The sequence below is a fragment of the Triturus cristatus genome, chromosome 2_2 (genome assembly GCF_964204655.1).
Source record: "Triturus cristatus chromosome 2_2, aTriCri1.1, whole genome shotgun sequence".
NCBI lineage: Eukaryota > Metazoa > Chordata > Amphibia > Caudata > Salamandridae > Triturus > Triturus cristatus.
In genome coordinates this window covers 81,878,594-81,902,490 of record NC_140582.1, presented here as the reverse complement: position 1 = coordinate 81,902,490, position 23,897 = coordinate 81,878,594, and the positions used below count along the sequence as shown (strand labels likewise).

The window sequence follows — 23,897 nt, the reverse complement described above, 5'->3', positions numbered from 1 at the left end:
AGCCAATTAGCATCCAGCTCGTGCTCGGCAGGGTGCGCGGATCCACCGCGCCCATAGATATATCTATGATTTTACTTTTGATTTTCTCAGGAACTACTGAACGGATTTACACCATTAAAGCAAAAGGCACGAGTGTGAACCAAGGGCTACCTTTTTGCCAAATTAGCTGCGATTAACGGTTTCTATGGAAAATTGCATGGGGAAAACACGTTTTGGGACCCCCCTTTTTTCTCAGTCCCCGCTTGACAAATCCCCCCGAGACTTTCAGGATAGGAGCGGACCGGAGCGCCCCACCAGTTTTGAAAATTTCATAAAGATCCATCAAACGACGCCAAAGTTATAAGCAAAACAAAAAATGCTCTTCCTATGGATAATAGGTCCTAACTATAACTACCTACTGGCGACCACCAGTAGGTAGATATATATATATATATATTACCTACTGGCAGTTGCCAGTAGGTAGTTATAGTTAGGACCAAATTTCCATAGGAAGAGCATCTTTTGTTTTGCTTATAACTTTGGCGTCGTTTGATGAATCTTCATGAAATTAAAATAAAAAAATTATTTGTTCATATCAGCTCCTATGTGGGAAGTGTGGGGGTGATTCGTCAAGGAGGGGGCCGAGAAAAAAGGAGGGTCCCAAAACGTGTTTTCTCCATGTTAATTTCCGTAGGAAACTTTAGACAAGGCTACAGGTCGAATGGGTGAACGGAATTGCCCCAAATTTGGCAGGGAGAAGGGTCTTGGTCTAGAAAGCACGCTTTAGTTTAATTGGTGTAAATCCGTTCAGTAGTTTTGAAGAAATATTGAAATTTACAAATATCGATATTTGGGAATTCTGCCATCTGATTGGCTGAGGCGTTGCGAGCACGAGCTTGCTGCTTATTGATTGTGAGCACTGCGAGCGATTGCAACTAGGAAGTGTTGACCGCCATTTTGTGATTCCATTGAAGCAAGTAAGGGGGAAAAAGGGCGAAAAGAGTAGGAAACAGGAGGATAGGAGCACTGAATCTCAGTGGGGGAGTGCGAAGCGAAGTAGTCATACCTACCGGTCTGAAAGTGCGGTGTTGCTCAGGGTGACATGGTGCTGAGATGAGATGGTTCTACAGTCAGGTATGAAACCTAGAGCCTAAACCGGGAGGTCATTGCTGTAAAGTGATGTGCTCTGGTGTTTGTAGAATACCCGTGGAAGTAGTGTTAGTAGGCGTTTATACCATACAGGGAGTGGGAAGCGAACTACTGAGCTCTATCATGCGTTTATACTATACCGGAAGTGGGAAGCAAAGTACTATGCCTACCGGTGGGAAGACTCGGGGATCAAACCGAGCTGATTGTTATTAAGTGATGGGCTGTGGGCGCTGTAGCATATTGGTCGCTGTAGTATAACTGTAAGTAGTGTTAGTATGCATTTATACTATACAGTGGGAAGCGAACTACTCACCCCTACTGGTTTGAAGACTCGGGATTAAACCGTGAGCTCATTGCTGTAAAGTGATGTGCTCTGTGTACTATTTCAATGTAAGTCATAGTACAATGTTAGTATGTAATGATAGTATAATGTAAGTATGTAATGTTAGAATGTAGGGCTGTTATGAGGGGAATCTTGGGGAGTTTGTACACGGTGCTGGAGAAGACGGATGCCTTGGTGTCTGGTCCTGTTGGTGGCTGTTTAAGCTGTCTTCTTTCCCTGCAATAAATCTACTTATCGGATCCACTGCTGTCTTCCTGTTCACTACATAAATTTGGCGACGAGCGGGAGGTGAAAAGAAGGCAAGCACTCACTAAGATTTTGCACTTGCTTGCGTTGTGCTGAAGACCCGTTTTCTTGGTGTATCCGTTTCTACTCATCCCAGGGTTGTCGGCTGATAGAACTATGTGATTCTACCTGTGGTAGGATTTATATATTTTTGATTTTGGGCTTCCTCTGCCCCTTCACTACACTCTGGTTGCTGTACCACACATGTGCAAGTAGTGTTAGTATGCGTTTATACTAATTCTGTAGTTATGCATTAAACAAAGCATCATGGTCCCATGGAGCACCACCTCCCAGGCGCAGGTCATACAATGTCCCGGAGTGTGCAAGCGCAGGACATTTATGTTTGCTATTACAGGACGGGAGCATTGCTTGCACCCTGTGATAGTACATTGTTGTTTGCCTCGTTGAAGCGAGAGGAGGAAAACCTCGTATCGTTTCAATAAAGCGGAACCGGCTGGTATAAATGGAGAAAAAATGAAGCGGGGTCTCACCCGTTCATTTAAATGAGCACACTGGTGGGTTATGTTCCGGGGCCAATCCTATTATTATATTGCGGGGTCTCTGCAGCATTGGGGATCTTAATCTAACATGTAAATTAGGCACGGGAGGGTACAGAGACGTTTTGCAGACTAGGGGATCAACACCTCCCCGGGTATTGTTTATGAATTGTTTGGGGGCTTCGAGGCCAACTCAAGACCGGGGATCGGCAACCTCCGGGGCTTTATATAAATATGGAGGGTGGGCCTCGCCAGTCCTTAAAGCCTCGGTGGTCCTAGGCAGTGCCTTATTGGTTCTGAAATCACACGGGCAGTACTCATGGTGTTATAAAGTGATACACTCATATAACTCTTGCGGTTGTACAATTAACCAGGCTTCATTTGTCTAAAAGTGTGTTGGTTTATATTTGGTAGGTGCACTGGAAAATGAAACAAAATTTCCCTTATGACCTACTATCAACCGCCGATTTTCACAATAAACTACAGACAAGTGTTGTCAGAAAAAGAAGACCCATACACTCAGTTATTTATTGGTAAAACATTAACTTTTATTAACACAACACAAATAAATGGAAATGTAACTATTAGAGCAACAGTAAAACATGAAAGAAGTGGGTGGGACTCCTCCGGAAGCAGTGTACAAAACCTGCAAGACAAACAAAAAACATAAGTATCTGTGCCATGTCTAAGAGAAAAAGAAAGGTGGTGAGAATGAACGGAGGAAAGTGAGAATGGGACAGAGAGCGAGTGGGTGGAAGGGAGAAGGGGAGGGAGAGTCAAAAGAACAGAGGGAGGAGGAGACAGAGCGCCGGCCTACTGCACCCATCCCTCACTGTTCACCTCCCGTCACCCGTGAGTCTGGGACGCTGGGGTCCGAGAAAGAGTGCTGTCCAGCAAGTCCTTAAAATGAAATAGAGAGATCAATGAGGCCACAGATTAAATTATCAACTATGGCAACATCGCTTGCCTGCACCTGTGCACCCAGGCTGCTGCACCCCAGCCCCTTTCTCCGCACTGTGCTCAATTGCAGCTCCTGCGCGCTGAGGTTTGACTGCTCACCTGCCACAACTGGTGTGTCCAAGGACATGCCGGTGCAAGCTCCAACTCCGGGGTGCCGCTATCAGGGTGGCCCAGCAGGTCTCCGGTCGGGGACGGTGTCTTGATACCACGGTGGAAGGCGTCAGAATGCCCAGGGCATCATCACGGGGAGAGCACCCGCTCCGCCCATTTTGGCTCCACTAACCCAGTGTCTGAAAAGGGGGAAAAAATATAATGTTGGAAACGTCTTGAGGTAAATGAAGGTTTCTTACAACGTTAATAGAGAACAGTTGAGTGCATCCTTCCTTCTTAATGTACAATAATCGAACTGTTAGTGGTAATCGTGGTTCAAAGTGGAGTTGAAGTGCACGAGAATACACAAGGTTAAATAATAATATGTTATGCCAACGTTCACATACAAAGGAACAGAGCGCATGCTAGAAGTATAATGTGCGTGTGTAATGCAGTGGCACAAGCCTGTGTGCATGTACACTTAGTAATCAGCTCACTACAGTGCCCCAAAAGCAAAGGCCACGTGTCTGTCTCTAAATATATCTATGGTCTCGGAGGATCCGCGCACCCTATGCGCACCCAGCGCGCACCCTGCCGTGCACGAGCTGTATTCTAATTGGCTGTCAACACTCCAAATCAGGAAGTGTTGGCAGCCATCTTGTGCCTCGGTAGAACCGAGGCACAAGAAACCTAAAAAACAAACGCAAAAAGGGGGCAGTATAAAAACACCCTGAACCCCTAGGCCTGCTCAGGGGGTCCCACAAGGACCCCCAGGACCAAAAAAAGCATTTTTTTAAAAAAAATATTGGCGAGATTCGTACACCCAGCGCGAATTTCGGTCGAAAATGAAGGTAATTGGCCCCCAGCGGCCCAAATACCAGGGGCAATAGTTATGTAAAGGGGGGCCCAGAGGGGCCCCTCAGCCCCGGCACCCCTGGGGCTTTATTTAATTATGTGTGGGGGGGGCTCTCAGGCCCCCCCAGCCCCGGGGACCGCCACCCCCTGGGGCTTCAAGTTCTTTGTTGGGGGGGGGGGGCTCTCAGGCCCCCCCAGCCCTGGGGCCTGCCACCCCCGGGGCTTTATTTTTAAAAAATATACCCTGTGTGTGGCTTTGAAACAGGTTGGAGGGGGGCCGCGCGGCCCCCCTCCTGGAGACCTTGATGGCCCTGCGGACCGCCACCCCCCAGAGCCGGCTCCTGCAGTGTCCCGGGGTGCCCACCCCCGGGACACTGCCGTTTGCAATGACCGGGCGGGAGCCTCGCGGCTCCCACCCTGTCATTGCAAACTGCTTTACTATTTGGAAGAGAGCAGGAAACCTGCTCTCTCTTCCAAATAGCAAAGCAGATTGCTTTTCCACATGGGGAGCAGCATGTTAGCTGCTCCCCATGTGGAAAAGCAATGCCGGCTCCCGCAGGATGCGGGGAGCCGGATGGGACCGTGGGGGGATTGGGGACCCCCCCACAGTCCCCAATGGAGTGGGCCAGCCCCGGGAGATGGGGTCCCCGGGGCTATAAGTGGCCCAGGAGGGGGGCCACGTGGCCCCCCTCCCCAAAATGATTTTTTTTTTAAAATAAAAAATAAAAAAGGGCCTGCTCCGGGGGATGGGGTCCCCGGGGCCATAAGTGGCCACAGGAGGGGGGCAAGGAAGCCCCCCCCCCCCCAAATAAATATAAAAATAAAAAAGGGCAGGCCCTGGGGGATGGGGTCCCCAGGGCCAATAAATTAGAAAAAGAAGGGGGGCTACAGCACTCTGCAACGCAGCTCCGTGGCGCTTACTGGAGGTACCTGGTGGGCTAGTTGGCCCCCAGGGACCCACAGGATTGAGGAGGAATTAATTCTCTAACTTAAAACGCGCCACAGGGTGTGTTTGCAGACATAATCCCTCAGGCCACGCCCCCTTTCTTCATCACCAATTCTCTTTCAATACTGAGGGTCCCTGAGGGCCAAATAGCCCAACAGGTATCTCCAGTATGCGCCAGGGAGCTGCGTTGCAGACAGGTGTTCAGAGGCCAAGCCCCTTTTTACACCTCTCTGCAACGCAGCTCTGTGGCGCTTACTGGAGGTACCTAGTGGACTAGTTTGACCCTAGGGACCCTTAGGATTGAAGGGGACTTAATCTTTCAACTTAGAACGGTGACAGGGCGCGTTTACACAGTGGTGAAGGGAGGGGACGGGGCCTGACGTGATGTGTGCAAACACGCCCTGTGGCACGTTTTAAGTTGGGGAAAAAATTCCACTTCAAACCTGAGGGACCATGGGGGCCAAGTAGCCCACCAGGTGCTTCCAGGAAGTGCCACTGTGCTGCGTTGCAGAGAGGTGGTGCAGGCCGTGCCCCCTTTGACATCTCTCTGCTACGCAGCTCTGTGGCGCTTACTGGATGTACTACGAATTCAGATTTACTCACCTGTTATCAGGAGAGACCTCAGTGCTGCATCTTTGAGCCCAGTACTGATCCTGAAAAGTAATTCTAACCATACTTACCAGCAACTTGAATTTCCTTCCATAGGCTAACATTGACTGGTTTCACTTGGAAATTCTTGTAAGTGTGGAGTTTTAGAACTTTAAAATATTCACCTAAAATCATCCAAAGAACGAATTCTGATTTACTCACCTGTTATCAGGAGAGAACCCAGTGCTGCATCTTTTAGCCCAGCACTGACCCTGAAAAGTAATTCTAACCGTACTTACCAGTAACTTGTATTTCCTTCCATAGGAATCCATTGTCTGGTTTTCAGCAGAAAAGTTTTTGTGTCTATTTTCACAAACTAAAAATATTCCTTAAAAATCGCATGTATGACTTAAACGCATTCTTTCAACTGCTTACAGGAGATGCACCAGTGCTGGATCCAGGATCCACCACTGAGTAAGAAAAAGTGACGATCACACTACTTACCTGCTAAGTGAATTTCCTGCCATAGGATAACATTGGTGATTCTATGTGAAAAAATTTGTGTCAACTTTTAAAATACAATAATATTCCTTAAAAATCACTACTGTAACCAAAACGCTTTTACTCAACTGTTTACAGGAGATGTCCAAGGACTGAATCTAGGATCCAGTCCTGTGGTTAGAAAAGTAATCCATAAAGTAACTAATTGCATTTAACTAGAAATTCACATTGAGCTCAATGGTGCATTGTGTTTGAAATTGTGTTGCCCATTGCAACAACTGTAACTACTGTACTTAAAAGTCTATTGCCTATTTACAAAGTTTTTAAACTAAAGTAATTCATTCTGAGAAAGTATATTTTGCAATGTAATGTATAATGTAATTTAAAAAATAAATCATCTAAAAATAAATAGTTTAAAAAAATGTAGGAAATCAGTATCAAAAAAAATTTATATAACAATTAATACATTTAAAAATGGTCATTTACAAAACCTTTAAAATTCACAAAAAAAACCATAGGTTTCAGGCACGTTCTAGTTAGGAATTAGCATTTAAAAAACCTTAGAAATCCACTGAAAAAACCACAGGTTTCAGGTGCGTTATAGTTAGTTGGACATTTCTCTCGTACAAAACCATTGAAATTCCCCCGTTATAGTTAGTTCAGCTAACTATAACTCGCGCGCCCGCAATGCACTGCTGATGACGTCACATATTAAATCACTCATGACATGGTCAGTGACATCACTCATGACATCACTGAAGACATCTCAAATGACATCACTGATGACATCATCCTTGTGATAGAGTGGCAGACCTCCTCTCACCATAATAGAACCTTTGATACACACACTCAAAAATAGAAACTAACATTTTCTAATGAATGGACATCGCAATACCACTTACAACACACCAATTCAGTAATTCCAAGATCTACACACATATCCACTCATTTACCAACAGTCCTATACAGTCACTCATACGTGTACTCACTCATCATATGTACTTATACACCTATACATCCTGTTACACAGTGACACTCATCCATAGTTACTCAGACACAGTCACATGCAAACAAAGTATCAAACATCCATTAAATTGCATATATACAGTTTTACACACACCACCACACTTACTGCTACAGAAACTTACACATACTTACTCTCTTAAACAATCACTTATAGAAACACAGACTAATTTATACAGGAACTCTTCCAATCTCTCACTCTCACATATATACACCAATACTCACAGATACTAGTTTAAAACATATGTAGTTACTCATAAAGGCACTATTGAGACAGTCATTCACTCACTAACACACCCATACACACACTCATCCACCCATACAGTGCTGCACACATGCTGTCTTCAACACATACAAACAGTGAGTCACTCATTCATGCATTTATGCACTATGTAATACCCCCCACCAAACCATACAGACACTCAGACACTCATACTGATACTCAAAAAACCAACTAATAACCTAGATAGACACTCATGTAGCTACTCAACAACCCATGCAGCCACTTATACACAAAGTGAGACTGATACAGATATTTACATATTTAAAGATGACTTACTAACCCATGTATTCACTAAGATACTGTCAGGGTTGCAGAGAACGCCGAGAATACCAAGAGCCGAGTCAAGATGGCGGCACGCTATTGCGCGTGCGTGAGGCAGACAGGCAAGTATAAATGCCTGACTTCCTGTTACAGCGGGGCTTCGCGTTCTAGTGTTGCCCCGTTGTGGAATTACGGACTTCCGATTTCCGCTTCCTTTCTTCTGTCCGAGGAATTGTGAGTTCCCCCTGACCGTTGTATTCCTGATTTTTCACTCGTAGCTGCTTTTGTACTGTCAGCTACTGGTCCAGAGCTCTGGGTTTTCGCGGGTATTCTTTTTCCCCCCGTTTTACATTGTTTGGCATATTTTCTCGCTTGCTGCATACGGTCTCAGAGGCTGAAGCTAGGGGTTGCTTGCTCCGCCCGCCTTCCCGATTTTGTCCCGTTGGCCGGCCGGGTTTGGCGCCCTCATTGCTTTTACCCTGGTGCGTTCCTGAGCAATAGTAGAGTAGCTGTCCTACAGTGTACTCTCCTAGTTATTTTCACCTTACCGTCCCGTTTCCTGGATGAAGCAGCCCCCATGGATTGAACACTGTGTCGTTTATGGGACCTGGTGCAGATTTCCTATTTTGAACCGGATGACCACTCGATGCATCGCTGGACAACTCCAAAAGATGTGACGGTAACAACGTCCTGGGTATATGTGGGATGTGTAGAATTTAGATATAAACTCAGTACTCATATCAGTATTATATTTTATAGGAGCAGAAGGTTCTTGATGGTGATAAGCTTCCTGACTGAGTTAATCCCTGTGAGACCATCATTAGATTCCTATGAAATGCTGATCCTGCCTAGAAACCCAATCCTGTGCATCTCTCTTCTGTAAAAAAACTAATTAGATAGGTACTTATTCATGTTTTAACTCTCCACCATTTGTGCCACAATCTAGTGATACGATCCTCACTGTATCTTTATCATTTGTTCAGAATCTCGAGGTCCTAATACCTGCCGGTGAGGTGGCGCCTGAACATCCAGGAAGTGCTATCCCTTTTTTCCTTGTTTTGTTTCCCCTCTTTCCCCTGTTACCTGTGTGCTCTAGGGTTTGATAGAGGCACTAGGTGATGGTGGAAGGTTGAGGCCTTGACGACAGTTTCCTGAGACTCCCTGGCGCTCCTGCGGAAATATCCTTTGGTAAGACTCTTACAGATACACTTAATCAGTCAGTTATTGAATCAATTTTCCCCAAATAAATTCATCCATTTAGACACTTATATACCCATTTATTCTTCCATCGACCTTGAGATATACATATATAAAACATATTTGATTTTCTGAAAAACACACATTCAGTGGATGATGTCATCAGTGAGGTCATGAGTGATGTCACTGACCATGTCATGAGTGATTTAATATGTGACGTCATCAGCAGTGCATTGCGGGCACGCGAGTTATAGTTAGCTGAACTAACTATAACGGGGGAATTTCAATGGTTTTGTACGAGAGAAATGTCCAACTAACTATAACGCACCTGAAACCTATGGTTTTTTCAGTGAATATATATATATATATATATATATATATATATATATATATATATATATATATATATATATATATATATATATATATATAATGAAATACCTAGATATATATAATATGTGCACATATGCATATAAATATATATAATTATACCTTGATGGAATAATCAATTGTGCATTGTTATTTGGTGCAGAATAATAATAAATCCGTATGTTTTATTACCGCGCCCTTGATGGGGGTTATTCTTAAAGGAAATGTGCATGCTCGTATGTACCTGACTATATGTAGGCCTAGGCCATGTGCTTTTGGGTATGAGCCAAATTGCATTTGTTCTTGATCCAGTGTACCTGGTTATGTTGGTATAAGAAGGTTAACATATAATATTATCCTCCCATCGCCACCTTAGAGTTTGTAGAGGCTTAGCAGGTAATGCTGCAAAACTGCGTGTTTGTATACCTTTTAGTACGAGGTCCCTCCTTCGCATTGCATGTTGCAATGCTATGCAGCAAGTTTTTTACATTTCTTGAATTTGCCGCAGTAACTGGTAAATATTGATCTGTCACATTGCATTTTGCTATGCGTCGAGTTAATAAAACTTTCTTGATCTTACCGCAGTAACTGGTAAATATTGATATAGTGTTATTTAGGGCCATACGCTATTTAAATGTGTGTTATATAGCATCAGCTGTTAATAAATATTTTGCGATCTAATGAAAAAAATAGGTCACATAAATATTGTACTTGTTCTGTATCCTTCTTAGCTTATCACCTATGCAACATGGTAAATGTACCACTGGTCCACATGTTAGTGCGTGTTTGAGGCACCAGGATAGTGTACTTGTGAACTGTTGCCTTATAAACATTAAAAGCTGTGCAGTGAACTTGTCTGTTTTGAAGGACATAGAGAATGCAAACTGTTGCATTACCCCCCCCCCCGTTAATGTGTGTTTTAATATGCATGAGAGCCCTGGTAATAGTCAACGAACGATCTGTGTTGTTGCTGAGGCCTCACTGCTCTTTTCTGCTTGTCCTGAGGAATGTGCTTAATGTGCTTCCTTGAGATAAGCACAAGTTTTATGGGGTCCCTTTGCTCGACCCAAAGAATTCCTTGTCTTCGCTTTTGAAGTGGAGTGGGGGCGGGGGTATTATGACCCCGCAGTCCGTTTGCTTAGCAAACCTTTTGCAGATGTGAGCTGCATCTGGTGCCACGTTAGAAGTGTAGAGCCCAGATATTTACTGTTTGCGATAAACAACAAACAAGCATTTGCAATGCAATAGGTCTTGCATTAGGAAAGTTTGAGCTTTTTTTTATTGTAAATTGACTAATTTTTTATTTATGTGTTGGTATTGAAAATATTGAAATTACTAGCTTTCTCATGTACAATGTCAATAGTTTTAACTGTTGCAAATGTGACACCTATAGCATTTGTAATGCAATATGTGTTGTATTTACGTGACTTAGATGTATTGATATTACAAATAACAATGGCTTTTAATTTTTGCAAATAATTAATACTTAAATAAAAGTTAATGTAAATTATAATGGCAATCGTTTAAACTTTTGTTAATAACTCTTGTGAAGATTATGTTTATTGTATTTAATTGCGCCTAAAATCCAAGAACAGAAGTTAAATATTATCATTTTTTTTGTGCCATTTGTAATAAAGCCTAAATATTGAGAGAACATATTAGAGCCAGTTGTTGTTGAATGGTTGTACAGATGGATACTGTGGTGGCGGTGAGTGATGTTGTGGTGGTGTTGAGTGATGCTGTGGCGTTAAATGATGCTGTGGTAGCGCATAGTGATGTAGTGGTGCCCCTGAGTGATGCTGTGGTGGTGCTAAGTGATGCTGTGGTGATGCGATAGATAGAGTGCAATAGTCCCATAGATAGATAGATAGATAAGATAGATAGATAGAGAGTGAGGGCGATAGATAGATAGAGTGTAATTATGTAGAATATAATTATGTGGCACTGAGTGGTTTTGTGTGGAGTGTATGTTGATTTTAGTGGCGTGTAATTATGTGGCATTAAGTGTTATTTTGAGTGTATCTTGCATTGTTTGCATTGTAATTAATTGGCACTGAGTGTTATTTGGAGTGCATGTGGCATTGAGTGTAGTGTAATTATGTGGTGTGTAATTATGTGGCGCTGAGTGGTATTTGAAGTGTATGTGGCATTGAGCACTGTGTAATTATGTGGTGTGTAACTATGTGGCACTGATTGGTTTTTGGATTGTCTGTTGTATTGAGTGCATTGTAGTTATGTGGCATGTAATTATGTGGCTCTGAGTGGCATTCAGAGTGTATGTTGCCTTGCCTTGTATTTCTATGGTTCCTTAAACCCTTAGAGGCAATTCTTTTATTTTAACTAAAAGGATGGTAGTTAAATGGTGTTTTTACGGCAGGATGGTCGTTAAATGGTGGCTACGGAGAAGCTGTGTGCTGAAAGGCAAAAAGAACACGGGCATGAAAGTGAAAGTGAGGATGAAAATGGAATGAGTGTGGCAGGATGGCCGTTAAATGGTGGCTACGGAGAAGCTGTGTGCTGAAAGGCAAAGAGAACACGGGCATGAAAGTGAAAGCGAGGATGAAAATGGAATGAGTGTGGCAGGATGTTAGTTAAATCGTGGTTACGGGGAATCTGAGTGCTGAAAGGCAAAGAGAACACGGGCCAAAGCTGGAAGAAAACACGAGATGCGAGAGGCATGTGTGTGTGGCAAACACTGGTGTCAGAGCATTCTGATGCTGCCTTGATGCCTGTGTGTGTGAGCAGTGGGGCTGTGTGTGTGAAGTGCCTAAAGTTGCAAGAAAACATATGGTTATTTAAATCCTTAGACGCAGAATTAATGGAGCTAATGTTATCGACCTTAGAAGGATGAAAAGGGAATGAGCGCGGCATATGTTAACATTGTAAGCGCAGAAAGCGTGCAGGGCAAACTTATTATTTTGGTTGTTTGAGACTCAGATCTGGGCAAAGCTGCAAGAAAACACGGAGGGGGGAGGGCGGGCTGTGTGCTGAAAGGCAAAGAGAACACGGGCATGAAAGTGAAATCAATGGATGGCAATGCGTCCGTGAGACTAGCCCTGTGGTGGGGGAGGGACAGTTGTGAGAGGCGCCATGAGGAAACAATCTCTCTGCATGCTGTGGCGGGGGCGGGGGAGCGCATTCCAGGCGGGGGAGCGGACCCTTTGAAGTATGATGCCGAGGCTGTGGCTACACGTGCACGCGCCAGTGGGCTGAAGCGCTTTCCCAAACGGATTGCATGGCAGCACGATGCACGTGATTGTGCGCGTGCTCGCCATGCAATCCACTTTTGGGAGCACTTTGAAATGCCCCTCTTACTAGAGTCTCGCATAGCGATTGCGTAAACGCAATAGCTAGGCGAGACCTAATAAAAACGAGAACTACACGCTCTTATTGCTAACATAGGAGACATACGGATTATTTGCAGATGTAGGTTCTATTTTGCAACGTTTTCAATAAAATCGTGAGCCAATATATACAGAATATTGACTGCACTTAGCCTGTAATATAACCATATCAAGACTTTGACCCTTTTGTGTATATATGACCATGTTTGTATATCATACGATGTCACGCGGTGTGGTGCTACCAGGTAAGTTTGCCGCTTCTGCTCATTACTAAGTTTTGTGTAGTCTTTGAGACTCATGCTAAATACAAGTTGTAGTGATGAACGACACAGAGCCAGATGACGATCTCAGTCGATTTTTTCTCTCAAGCACATCGTCGCAGCGTCCCTCACGCCTTAGCCAGCAGCAATTGTCAAACTGCTGAGGTCGAGAGGAACGCCACGTAATAATAGAACGTTAGGGCATAAAAGTTCTATAGAGGCGTGCGGCCTCAAACAAAAGAAATCACAACAATATACCATATAGTTTCCTGCTTCCACTTTTGTGGTGCAGTTTATGTCAACTTGAGATCGTTATCTATTTATCCTGAGCCATTTTCCATTTCTTCGTTGTCCTCCTACTAAAAACAAACGACGAACTGATCGAATTTCTATAAACAAACCTCTTCCCGCGAGCGCTTGCACAGGAAGCACAAATCAAACCATTCTCCTACCAAAACAAGCCCAATCGAAAACAAGCACAACCTTCTGCTAAAATAATAATTTTCACACCAAAACAAGACCAATCCTGCATTATCAGAAGAAAAGCCCCCCTCCCATCAAATGAATCCCGAAAGCCTTCTTAGGAAATCAAGCCGACTGCAACGTCTGAACAAGAGACTCTTAAAGGGTTATTATTGTCTTCTAGGAACGTGCTCGCGCCAGTGGGCTGAAGCGCTTCCCCAAACGGATTGCATGGCGGCACGATGCACGTGATTCTGCGCGTGCTCGCCATGCGATCCACTTTTGGGAGTACTTTGAAATGCTCCTCTTACTAGAGTCTCGCATAGCGATTGCGTAAACGCAATAGCTAGGCGAGACCTAAAAAGGCTTGTATTTCTGTGAGTCCAAATAATTTCTGATGGCTTACTGCCTGTTTTCTCCGTTGATATGGGAAAACATTTTTGGGAAGCTTCTCCTGTGAAAGCCTGGATATTGTTGAACTATCCCTTAAATCCTGTTTCAAGTAAAGAAAAAACACCCCTGTTTTTCTTTGTTTAGCTTTCCTCTTGTAAGCTTAGTGCACATTGGAGCCCTAGCCATGTTAGGAACGGAAAGAAGATTTGGGAATAATTTGTTCCCAGACTTGTTGCGTGCTGTGCTGTCTGGAAGAGGCACTGTTGTGCGTTTCAAATGTAGTACAGAATAACTATAAAAGTAGTTTTTAAATAACTGAACAAACACACAAGTAGTGTATAACCAGCACATTGACACATTGCCAGAGGCGCAGCATCGTAGATGCGCTGTGTGTTTTTAACGTAGTACCAAACTATGAATAATATGTTTCAAATAACCTAAAGAAAGACACACATAGTTTAAAAGCAGCACATTGACACATTGCCAGAGGCACAGCATGGTAGATAATTTGCATGATTTGAAGGTAGTGCAAAAGTATGAAAAGTAGGTTTCAAACAACTTAAAGAAACACAAATGTAGTGTGTAAACAGCATATTGATACATTGCCTTAGGCGCCGCATGGTCGATGTGTTGGATTTTTCCAACCTTGTAAAAAAAAAAAAAAAAAAGCGGCTGTATTCATCCGTGCTTTGCTCATATATTATATATTTAAGGGGGAAATTTTTACCTTGTTTTCGGATGAACCAGCAGCTTCTTGCAGACCCCCCCACCCCCAAATACCTGGAGACTGTATTCTTCCTGCGAAAAATGTACTTACTCTGGTGCACGAGGAACTAAGTGAGCAGCGCCAAAAAAAGGCTTGCTTGCTCTAAAGTCCCCCCCCATGCAACCTTCCTTGGTACCACCTCTCTCCAGAGTTTCTGGTGGGTTTTTCTTCTTGACAGTTGCTGTGTTTTCTCAGACGTCTTCAGTGCACCTCCGATCTCCATGGCGGAAAAAATAATCTGAGAGCTTGTACACACACAAAGGGGGTTGTAGCCTGGCCACAGAGATCGGGTTTCACAACCACCCAACAGAAACAAAAAGCACTTTCCGACTTCAACCATTAGATGGCGGAAAATGCACATTATGTGAATCTAGAAGACGTCTATGCTTCAAAACCCCTGAAAGAGCAGCAGCCATCCCCAAATAAATGAGCCAGAAACAGTCAAAGGAATGTAGAAGTTTCTTGGTCTCTGTAATTATGTGCGACAATGGGTTGTTGATTATAGCACGTTAATAGCGCCCATACTAGCTTCTATCAAACAAGCAAAAGACAGAAATGACAATATAACATGGCCACCGGAAATGAGAGTGACTTTTAAGAAATTAAAAAATTAAATAACTAATGCTCCAGTTTCAGGAGCTCCTGACTATACCAAGGTACTTTATTTTGACATTGCAATGGTCAAGTGATGACAGCGGTCCTTACACAGAAATATCCTTAGGATGCAACCCACTGCATATTTTAGGTGACTGCTGAATTAAGTGATGAAAGAACATTATTCCTGTGAGCAGGCTCTCGCCACAGCAGCCTTTACAGTGCAGAAGAGCAACCCATTGTTATGGAGGCACATTTGAGGCTCTATGCAGAGCATGTAGTATTTGCTATTATTCAGAAGGCTAAGACTTATCTAACTGCACAGAGAGTGGATGGCAGGAAACCCTGTGTTCACCACATTCATGTTTGTCTAAGCCCAGCATCTCATCAAGCCTCATAAAACAATGTAAAAGGAACAAGAGGGGGGAAAGAAGATTGTCATCATAAAAATACCCCCCCTCCCCCCCACATCGACCTTAGGACAATGTTTCGAAAATACAGCATGAAAAATATGCATTTTTGTTTTCTTGTTTCTTTTTTATCTCTTCAATCAATCAATCATTCAGGGGGTTTATAGAGCGCGCTACTCACCCGTGAGGGTCACAAGGCGCTGTGGGGGTGGGAGGGGGTTAGCTCCAAGTCAGTCGAAGAGCAAGGTCTTGAGGTCCTTCCTGAAGACGTGCAGGTTCGGGGAGCGTCTGATGCAGATTGGGAGCTTGTTCCAGGTCTTGGCTGCGATGTAGGAGAAGGCCCTTCCTCTTGCTTCTGCGGATGATCTCTGCTAGGGCTTGGTCATTTGGGACCCATGTTGTGGAGGGATTTCTAGGTGTGGGTGAGAAGTTTCAAGGTTATTCTCTTCTCGACGGGGAGCCAGTGTAGTTCGCGGAGGTGTTGCGTCATGTGTTCGTGCCGAGGAGTCCCGAACACGAGTCTGGCCGCAGCACTCTGGATGGTTTGGAGCTTGTATAGGAGGGTCTTGTTGATGCCGGCGTAGAGGGCATTTCCGTAGTCCAGTCTGCTGGTTATGAGTGCGTGGGTGATGGTTATTCTGTGATCGGGGGGGATCCATTTGAAGGTCTTTCGGAGGATGCAGAGGGAGTTCTAGCTGGTGGAGGCGACGTCGTTGATCCGGCGGGTCATGGTGAGGGAGGAGTCAAGGATGATGCCGAGGTTCCGCACGTGGTCTGTTGGTGTGAGAGGGCTCCCGAGGGGAGGGCCACCATGTGTTATCCCAGGCGGAGGTCAAGGGTCCCAGGATGAGGACATCTGTTTTCTCTGTGTTGAGCTTCAGGCAGCTGTCCTTCATCCAGGCCGCAACGTCCTTCATTCCTTCCTGGAAGCTGATGTCATCGGGGTCCTTCGTGAGGGAGAGGATCAGCAGGGTGTCGTCGCCGTAAGATACTATGTTGAGTCCGTGCTGTCTGACGATGGCGGCAAGGGGGGCCATGTAGATGTTGAACAGCGTGGGGCAGAGCAATGATCCCTGTGGTACTCCACAGTTGATCCCTGTGGATTCGGCTGTGAAGGGGGAGAGTCTGATCCTCTAGGTTCTGCCAGAGAGAAAAGAACGGATCCAGTTGAGGGCGGTTCCTTGTAACCCGGCGTCATGTAGTCTGGCTGCGAGGGTGTGGTGTGAGACGGTATCAAACGCTGCGGAGAGGTCCTGTAGGATGAGGGCTGTGGTGTGTCCCTGGTCGAGTAGCATGCGGATGTCATCAGTGGCGGCGAGGAGGGCGGTCTCAGTGCTGTGGTTGTTGTGGAATCCGGACTGGGAGGCGTCTAGGATGTTTTCTTTGATGAATGTGGTCAGCTGGGCATTCACGAGCCTTTCAGGTGACTTTGGCAGTGAAAGGGAGCAGGGAGATGGGACGGTAGTTCTTCAGGTCTGTAGGGTCGGCCGAGGTTTTCTTGAGGAGGGGCTTGACTTCCGCCCGCTTCCAGCTGTCGGGGAAGATGCCAGATTGGAGGGAGGAGTTGATGGTCCGTGTTAGTTCGGGGGCACTGGCGGTCCTCTGGTAGATGTGTGGTGGGCAGGGGTCCATGGGGGCTCCAGACCGGGTTTTTATCATGGTCGTGGTGATGAGCTCCACCGTGGCGGGAGTCCAGGTGGTGGTCAGTGGAGGTGGTAGGGGTGGTGAACGGTGTCTTGTCACTGAAGTGGTTGTAGATGGCCTTGATCTTCGGATGTAAGCAGACGCAGAGATTGTTGCAGAGCTCCTGGGATGGTATGACGTCTGTGGCCTCGCTGGGTGATTTGATGAATTGTGTACGACGTTGAAGAGTTCCTTGGCATTGGTTGCATTGGCGTCGATTTTGCTCTTGATGAAGGTCTGTTTAGTGTCCCTTATGAGCTGGTGGTACTTCTTCAGGGCGCTCCTGTGGTTGTTAAGGTCTTCTGTGGTTTTCCGGCTTCGCCAGTTCTTCTCGCGGCATCTGCAGGTGTGCCTGGCGACTTGGAGTTCAGTAGTGAACCAGGCGGCCTTCGGGGGGCGTTGTTTGGCCGGGCGGCGGAGGGGGGCGATCTTGTTGGCGCATCTGGAGATCCATCTGTGGAATTCTGTGGCTGTGGAGTTGGCGTCAGTCGCGGTGATGGGGGGGTCTAGGAGGAGGGTGGAGTTGAGGAGTTCTGCTGTGATTTTGCTCCAGTTCCTTCGTGCCGGGCGCGTGCCAGTTATGGGTGCGGTGGTGGTGTTGAAGGTGAAATGCACGCAGTGGTGGTCAGTCCAGGGAGGCCGCGTGGTGTGGCTGAAGTGGATGGTTGATCCTCCTGCGAAGATGCGGTCAAGGGTGTGTCCTGCTCTGTGCGTGGAGGTGTTGACGAGCTGTTTCAGACTGAGGTTAGAGAGGTTGTCGAGGAGGGAAGAGGAGTCAGGGTCGCTGAGGTTGTTGAGGTGGAAATTCAGGTCTCCGAGTAGGATGTAGTGCGTGGAGGTGATGGCATGGGGTTCGACGAGGTCGGTGATAGCTGTTGTGGCCAGGGAGCGGGGTCCCGGGGGTCTGTAGGCAAGGGTGCCGCATAGCATGGTCCTGGGGGAGGTCTGGATCTGGAAGTGGAGGTGTTCTGTGTTGGAGTGGGGGTCACTCGTGTTGGAGGTGGAGAGTCGGATGGAGGTTTTGTGTACGATGGCGAATCCTCCTCCTGGGCGGTCTGGTCGGTCCTTCCTCTGGATCTTGTAGCCTTTGGGGATTGCAGTGGTGATGTCGGGCCGGAGGAGGCTGTGGTCCAGCTCTGTGAAGAAGGCAACATCGGGCGCGAGGGTTTCGATCAGGTCTCAGATCTCTACTGTGTGTCTGTGGAGAGAGCACACGTTGAGAAGGATGCACGTCAGGGCTTCGGTGGTGCGGGCGTCCCATGCGCCTGTGGCTAACGTGGTGGCGCTGTCAGCGGTGCAGGAACGTTGGCAGTGTCTGCAGGTGAAGGGTCCGTGGGTGGTGGTCGGTGAGGAGCTCTGGCAGTCAGGATGTCTCATGGGGTTGAGAGCGACGAGGGTGGCGGCGTCATATTGGCGGGGTCCTGGGGAGCCAGGGTCCCTGGCGCTGGCCACCGGCAGCGCGACCGCGCAGCGGTCATCATTATGGAGGGGAGGGACGCTCAGCTGGGAGGAGGGAAACGGGCGAGGGTAGGGGGAAGAGGCCGCGGGTCAGCAGCGGTGGGCACAGGGAGAAGGGAACGGCGAGGGGAAATGAGACATAGCACAACCAGGGCAGAAAAACAAATACAGGTACATGCGCAACAATGGGGAATGAAATGAAAATACAAAAATGAAGAGGGCAAAAGAGAACAAGAGGCACAATACTAATAACGATTTACCGCGAAGCGGCAGGCGGGCAGCAGCACCCTGGAACACCCAGGCTGGGGGCTCAGCGGTAGAGACGGAGCGCCGGGAAGAGTGTAGGCCTATGACCGAGGTCCAGGTCTTACAAGCGCTCCCCCACAACGGTCGTCATTATGTAGGGGAGGGGAGGGACGCTCAGCAAGAAGGTGGGAAACGGGCGTGCGCAGGGGGGAGAGGCCGCGGGTCAGCAGCGGCGGGCGAAGGGAACGGGAAGGGGATGCGAGAAGGGCAGTGAGAGACATTACAACCAGGGCAGAAAAACAAATACAGGTACACGATCAACAATGGGGAATTAAATTAAATACAAAATGAGGAGGACAAATGAGAACAGAGGCACAATACTAATATACAGCACAACCAGGGCGGGAAAACAAATAAAGGCACAAGCACAACAATGGGGAATGAAATGAAAATACAAAATGAGGAGGGCAAAAGAGAACAAGAGGCACAATACTAATAACGATTTACCGCGAAGCAGCAGGCAGGCAGCAGCAGCCTCGAACACCCAGGCTGGGGGCTCAGCAGCAGAGACTGAGAGCCGGAGATGCCGGGGAGAGTGTAGGCCTGTGACCAAGGTCCAGGTCTTACAAGCGCTCCCCCGCAGCTTGATGCTATCCTTTCTACTTTCCTATTGCAACGTACCCTGTAGTTCTAATATTTTAGATGTATGAAGAGAAATCGTTAATAATAATAATAATAATGTGACCCGTAACGCTCATACTCAGCAGCATACTGATAATATGTGGTATCAGCATATGTGCGATATAGGTTCAAAAACACTAATGAATCCTGTTTTGTGTGTTCCCTAATTCCTCATGTTACTGGATCAAATAGGCTGCACTCAATGAAAGAAGTACCCCCAAGTACAGATCAATGTTCATTACAGCTCTACTTTTAGATTAAGGCCCAAATGCAATTGGCACATGTTAAAGTAGTATGTTTCTTAGTTAACACCGCAAAATATGACTCTTTAGCTAAAGTATTATATACTCTCATGTATAGACATGACATCAAGGATGAGATATCACATATGAAGACCGGTCGTTCTACCACCATAGATTGGATCCAGATGGTCTTTGATGTAGGATTTTTGGAAGTAACACACCCGCACATTGGGTGTAACAGCTATTTAGTAAATCCTTTACCCTCAGATTGTTTCCGTAGGCCAGGATTTAGAGTTGCTGGGTTAGTCTTCACGCATCCCAATATTTATTTTTCCTGTAGGGTTATATCTTTATAGAATGGCACTGATGTTCGGATGCAATAGGGAAGTGTGCACATATCTGAACGAGAACACTGCACGTTACACTTGGACAGATAGCACAATAAGTCCTCAGAATGTCAGACTAACTTCTGTATCTTTATGTTTCAGAGGAAATGGCACTGCTAAAGTAGGCCAAAATATTGGTTGTTAGACTACAATAGATAATACTGACATACAGGGGGACACCTCAAACCTCATGGATAATTATTGTCAGTGTGGAGAACTACTGTACTGCCAGTTAACACAAAACTGGGGTGGAATCTGCTCCATTGTGACCATGCATGCTCCGGTTTAGGTCATTTCTGAAATAAATCTGTCAGCTTTGCAAGAAAATCCCATGAGCCGCCAAACGACCATGCTACATCACAATCGAAGAAAGAACTGTAGAGAATTAAGGTACAAGTGCTTGGCGATGCACGGATTTTTGGGGGGAGCATTCTGACGTTTGTTCAGGCTAAAGCAACTGCTCGATGAATGCAAATTACTTGGTGGGAACTTCTTAAGGCTATCAATACTACAAAAGATGGATTCAATGTCATAAAGGAAGAGCTATGTGCTAGAAGTATGATGGTAACGCAGCAACGCTATGTACTTGAACATATGACGGCCACTCAAGGAGGGGTATGTAACAAAATTGGAACTGCATGCAGGGGCAGCTGGCAACTCTGAAAATTGGTGAAGGGCAGCGCGCTATGAACTAACCAATATATCCCCTTTCTGCACTACCCTCTCCCGACGACCCCGAGCAGGAAGAAAGGGGGTTTACTTCCTGCTTATGAATCCAACCAATCCTGGAGCTGCTTGGTTACAGCAGGCTAACCAGTGCTCATTTTGAGGTTGGGGGCCTCTGCCTGCAATCCCTAAGTAGTTTTACAGCACTGGGATTGCAGGCTTTGAAGTGTGCATGACAGATTGGCCAACTGTAAACAGCCGGCCAATGTTATGCGCACTGAGCAGTCATCCTGCAATACGCAGGTATCCGTCTGTCCCAAAATCAGGCTTGAGCTAGCGCAGCCGGCAGCACACATGACCATTCTATTATTCTGTGTGTACCTGCTGCACTTGCAGCAAAGAGGAGGGCACTCCTACGCCTTTAAGGACGAGACGCCGCTGCGCTGTACTTTCATCCCCATGATAGAAGTGGATAATGGAACTTTATCAGAGGCCATACAGACAATGCATATTCTACAAAACAAAATGGTAGATGAAGGAGGTGCCACTGATAATTGGCTTAGTGGGAGGTTATCATTCCTGCAACCTGGATATATGGACTGTTGGGAGCCTTGTTGTCAACTATTGTGGTCTTACAATTAATATATTGAGCTGTACAGTTAATCCTAGCATGATGAAAAATAGGTGCAAAGGCGGAAGGGATGTTGCCAGTTAGGACACCAACACAAATAGTGGATTCCCAGGGCAACTTATATCACTTAGTGCCAAGTGCAGATCAAGGTTTAGATCAAGTAGTTGAAATATCAATTAGAGGAGGGAATGCTATGGGAAATGTGAAATATAAACACAGAGTAGAAAATATAAGAAACAAAAACATAGCAACAACACCAGCAGAAACCACACAGTTGTACAGCCCCAATCTTTTGCTGATGAGAGAAAGGTAAAGAGTTCCGTTGAGGACACAATGGAATAAGTGACCTGAAAGGGTTGCAGTTAAAAGGCAACTCATGTTCAGCAAGCTTGAAAATATTTATGGTTTTAGCACACAGGTTCACCAGCACGTACTTCGTGTTTACAAATAGATTGTAACATGATTAGGCAATGGGTGTAGGAAATGCAATCAGCTTAGAACACACGCAGGTCTTAGGTGGACCATGATAAAACACACACTCCACTATCATTGAATTTACCATAAATACACATGCACTCACGAACAAAGAATGGCTAGGTTTGTTAAGCATTGTTAGAAACTGCAATAAAGAATATGTATTGAATTAGGCTAAAGTCAAGAGTCACAGGTGGCTTCATATATGTCTTACGATTAGCATGTATTAATCTGTAACTGATTAAATGATCTACTTATGAACTTTTGTAACCCTCATTGTTTAACTGAGTATAAAAGAAGCTGTTTGTGATGTATCCAATTGAGGCTGGCTGCCTGCCAGTGTGAGGAGGGTCAGTCTCCCTGTCGTGACAGTAAAGAGCTGTCTATACACTGCCAAAGAGGAGTCTGTGTCTTTTTCATTTTTAAAGGTTTTAAGTTGCCTTGCAACACTAAGGTTTGTGCTCTCTATTAACAGTGTAAGAGAAAAAGAGTGCCTGCACAAAAAAATATAAGCACACAATAAATCATTGGCCCTGTTGCAAATATTCTTTCATAGTAGATGGGCACTTTTCTTTTTGACTAGCCCAAGAGGACTCGGAGTTTAACGTTTTGTGGCATCCTGCATATGGCATGCCTACCTGTGGGGTAGTGTGTAATCACAACTTTCAAAAAGTGCCAATTCATATGTCAGAACTATGACTAATGATGAAGACCTTCCTAAATGCACCAACCTCCATTTATTTACTAAAGTTCTTAGACCTATCCTATTCCTAACTTTTTCGGCTTGCAAGATCAATTGACCAGCAATCGGGACGGTTACATTACACCCCATGCAAAGAGTGGGACAATTTCACATTTTCACCTGTTGAAATACAGGTTATATCTACAACTAATACCTTTCAGGCATTTACTGGTTTTACTCTTGCCTCAGTAAGTCTGGGCAAATTACCAGCTGAGCACTACTTAAACATATTTTTAGTTGAGTGGATGGAGGAAGGTGCTGAAAGGCAGAGAGGCAAACAAGGAGCCCTGAGCGCTCGTTATTCCAGCATCCATTAAGGAGAGAACTGTGCTTTATCTTTTGTGAGTGCAAAGGTCTTACCATTTTTTGAAGTTTGTGAATGCTCAGAAAGGTGTGTGTTTGTTGGTGTTCACTCCACTCCCCTTTAGTGCCCCATTGCCCATACTCTTAGCACCCTTAGTTTCAGCCGCATCCCTATAGTTAATAATGGCAAAAAAAATATGTTACTACAACCTTTCTAAAAATACACGATAACTAGTACAATAGAAAATAATTTATTAGTGCTTGTGTGGGTAGACCAGAGGGCAAGTACAGTTAAGTTTTTGGGGACTGTAGTTTTTCCCTCAAGGAACAGTCTGATTACTGGAACATCAGGGGTGGGAAGAGGGATTTGTACAGCTGGAAATAATACCTCTGAAAGTTAATGGCCTTGGGGACAAGATTAAAGGGGCAGTGGGTGGTGCCCCAATACTATGAACACCAAGTACTTGTCCTGATAGTCAATGAGTGCATTATGGGAAGAGAGAAACATAGCCCCCTGTACAAATTGGGATTGCTTAAGGCTCAGAAGGGTAAGGAATATTGACCAATAGGGAAGACTGACCTAAAATATAGTTTCTCTCGTATTCAAAAAGATATATAGACCCCTACAGATGCTAAGTGGGTGTTTACAGAACACTGGACAATAAAGATATCACTGTCGTTAATATATATGCACAGCCACAACTACAGAAAGGTACAGCTGATTAAGGTTGATTCTCCACTCTACAAAGTCAGTGATCTATACATTTTAACAATTGTGGAGTGGCTAAGTAACCTCTTCCATGAAACAGGGGGCACTTTTACTCATGAAT

General features: G+C 45.4%; 1 protein-coding gene across 2 annotated transcripts in view; it reads right to left on the bottom strand.

The window, feature by feature from the left end:
• ARL9 (ARF like GTPase 9) overlaps window positions 1-23,897 on the bottom strand; it is a 327,970-nt gene that overhangs the window by 12,090 nt on the left and 291,983 nt on the right. Inside the window, exons 4-5 of one of the 2 annotated variants that reach the window (XR_014978069.1) lie at window positions 3,313-3,503; window positions 2,835-2,899 (exon numbers count right to left, since the gene is read on the bottom strand). The exons of the other annotated variant lie outside the window; for it this stretch is intronic. The gene's annotated coding sequence lies outside the window, so the exon portion shown is untranslated. Of the gene's footprint in view, window positions 1-2,834; window positions 2,900-3,312; window positions 3,504-23,897 lie in introns of those variants that run through there. 2 annotated transcript variants of the gene reach the window in all.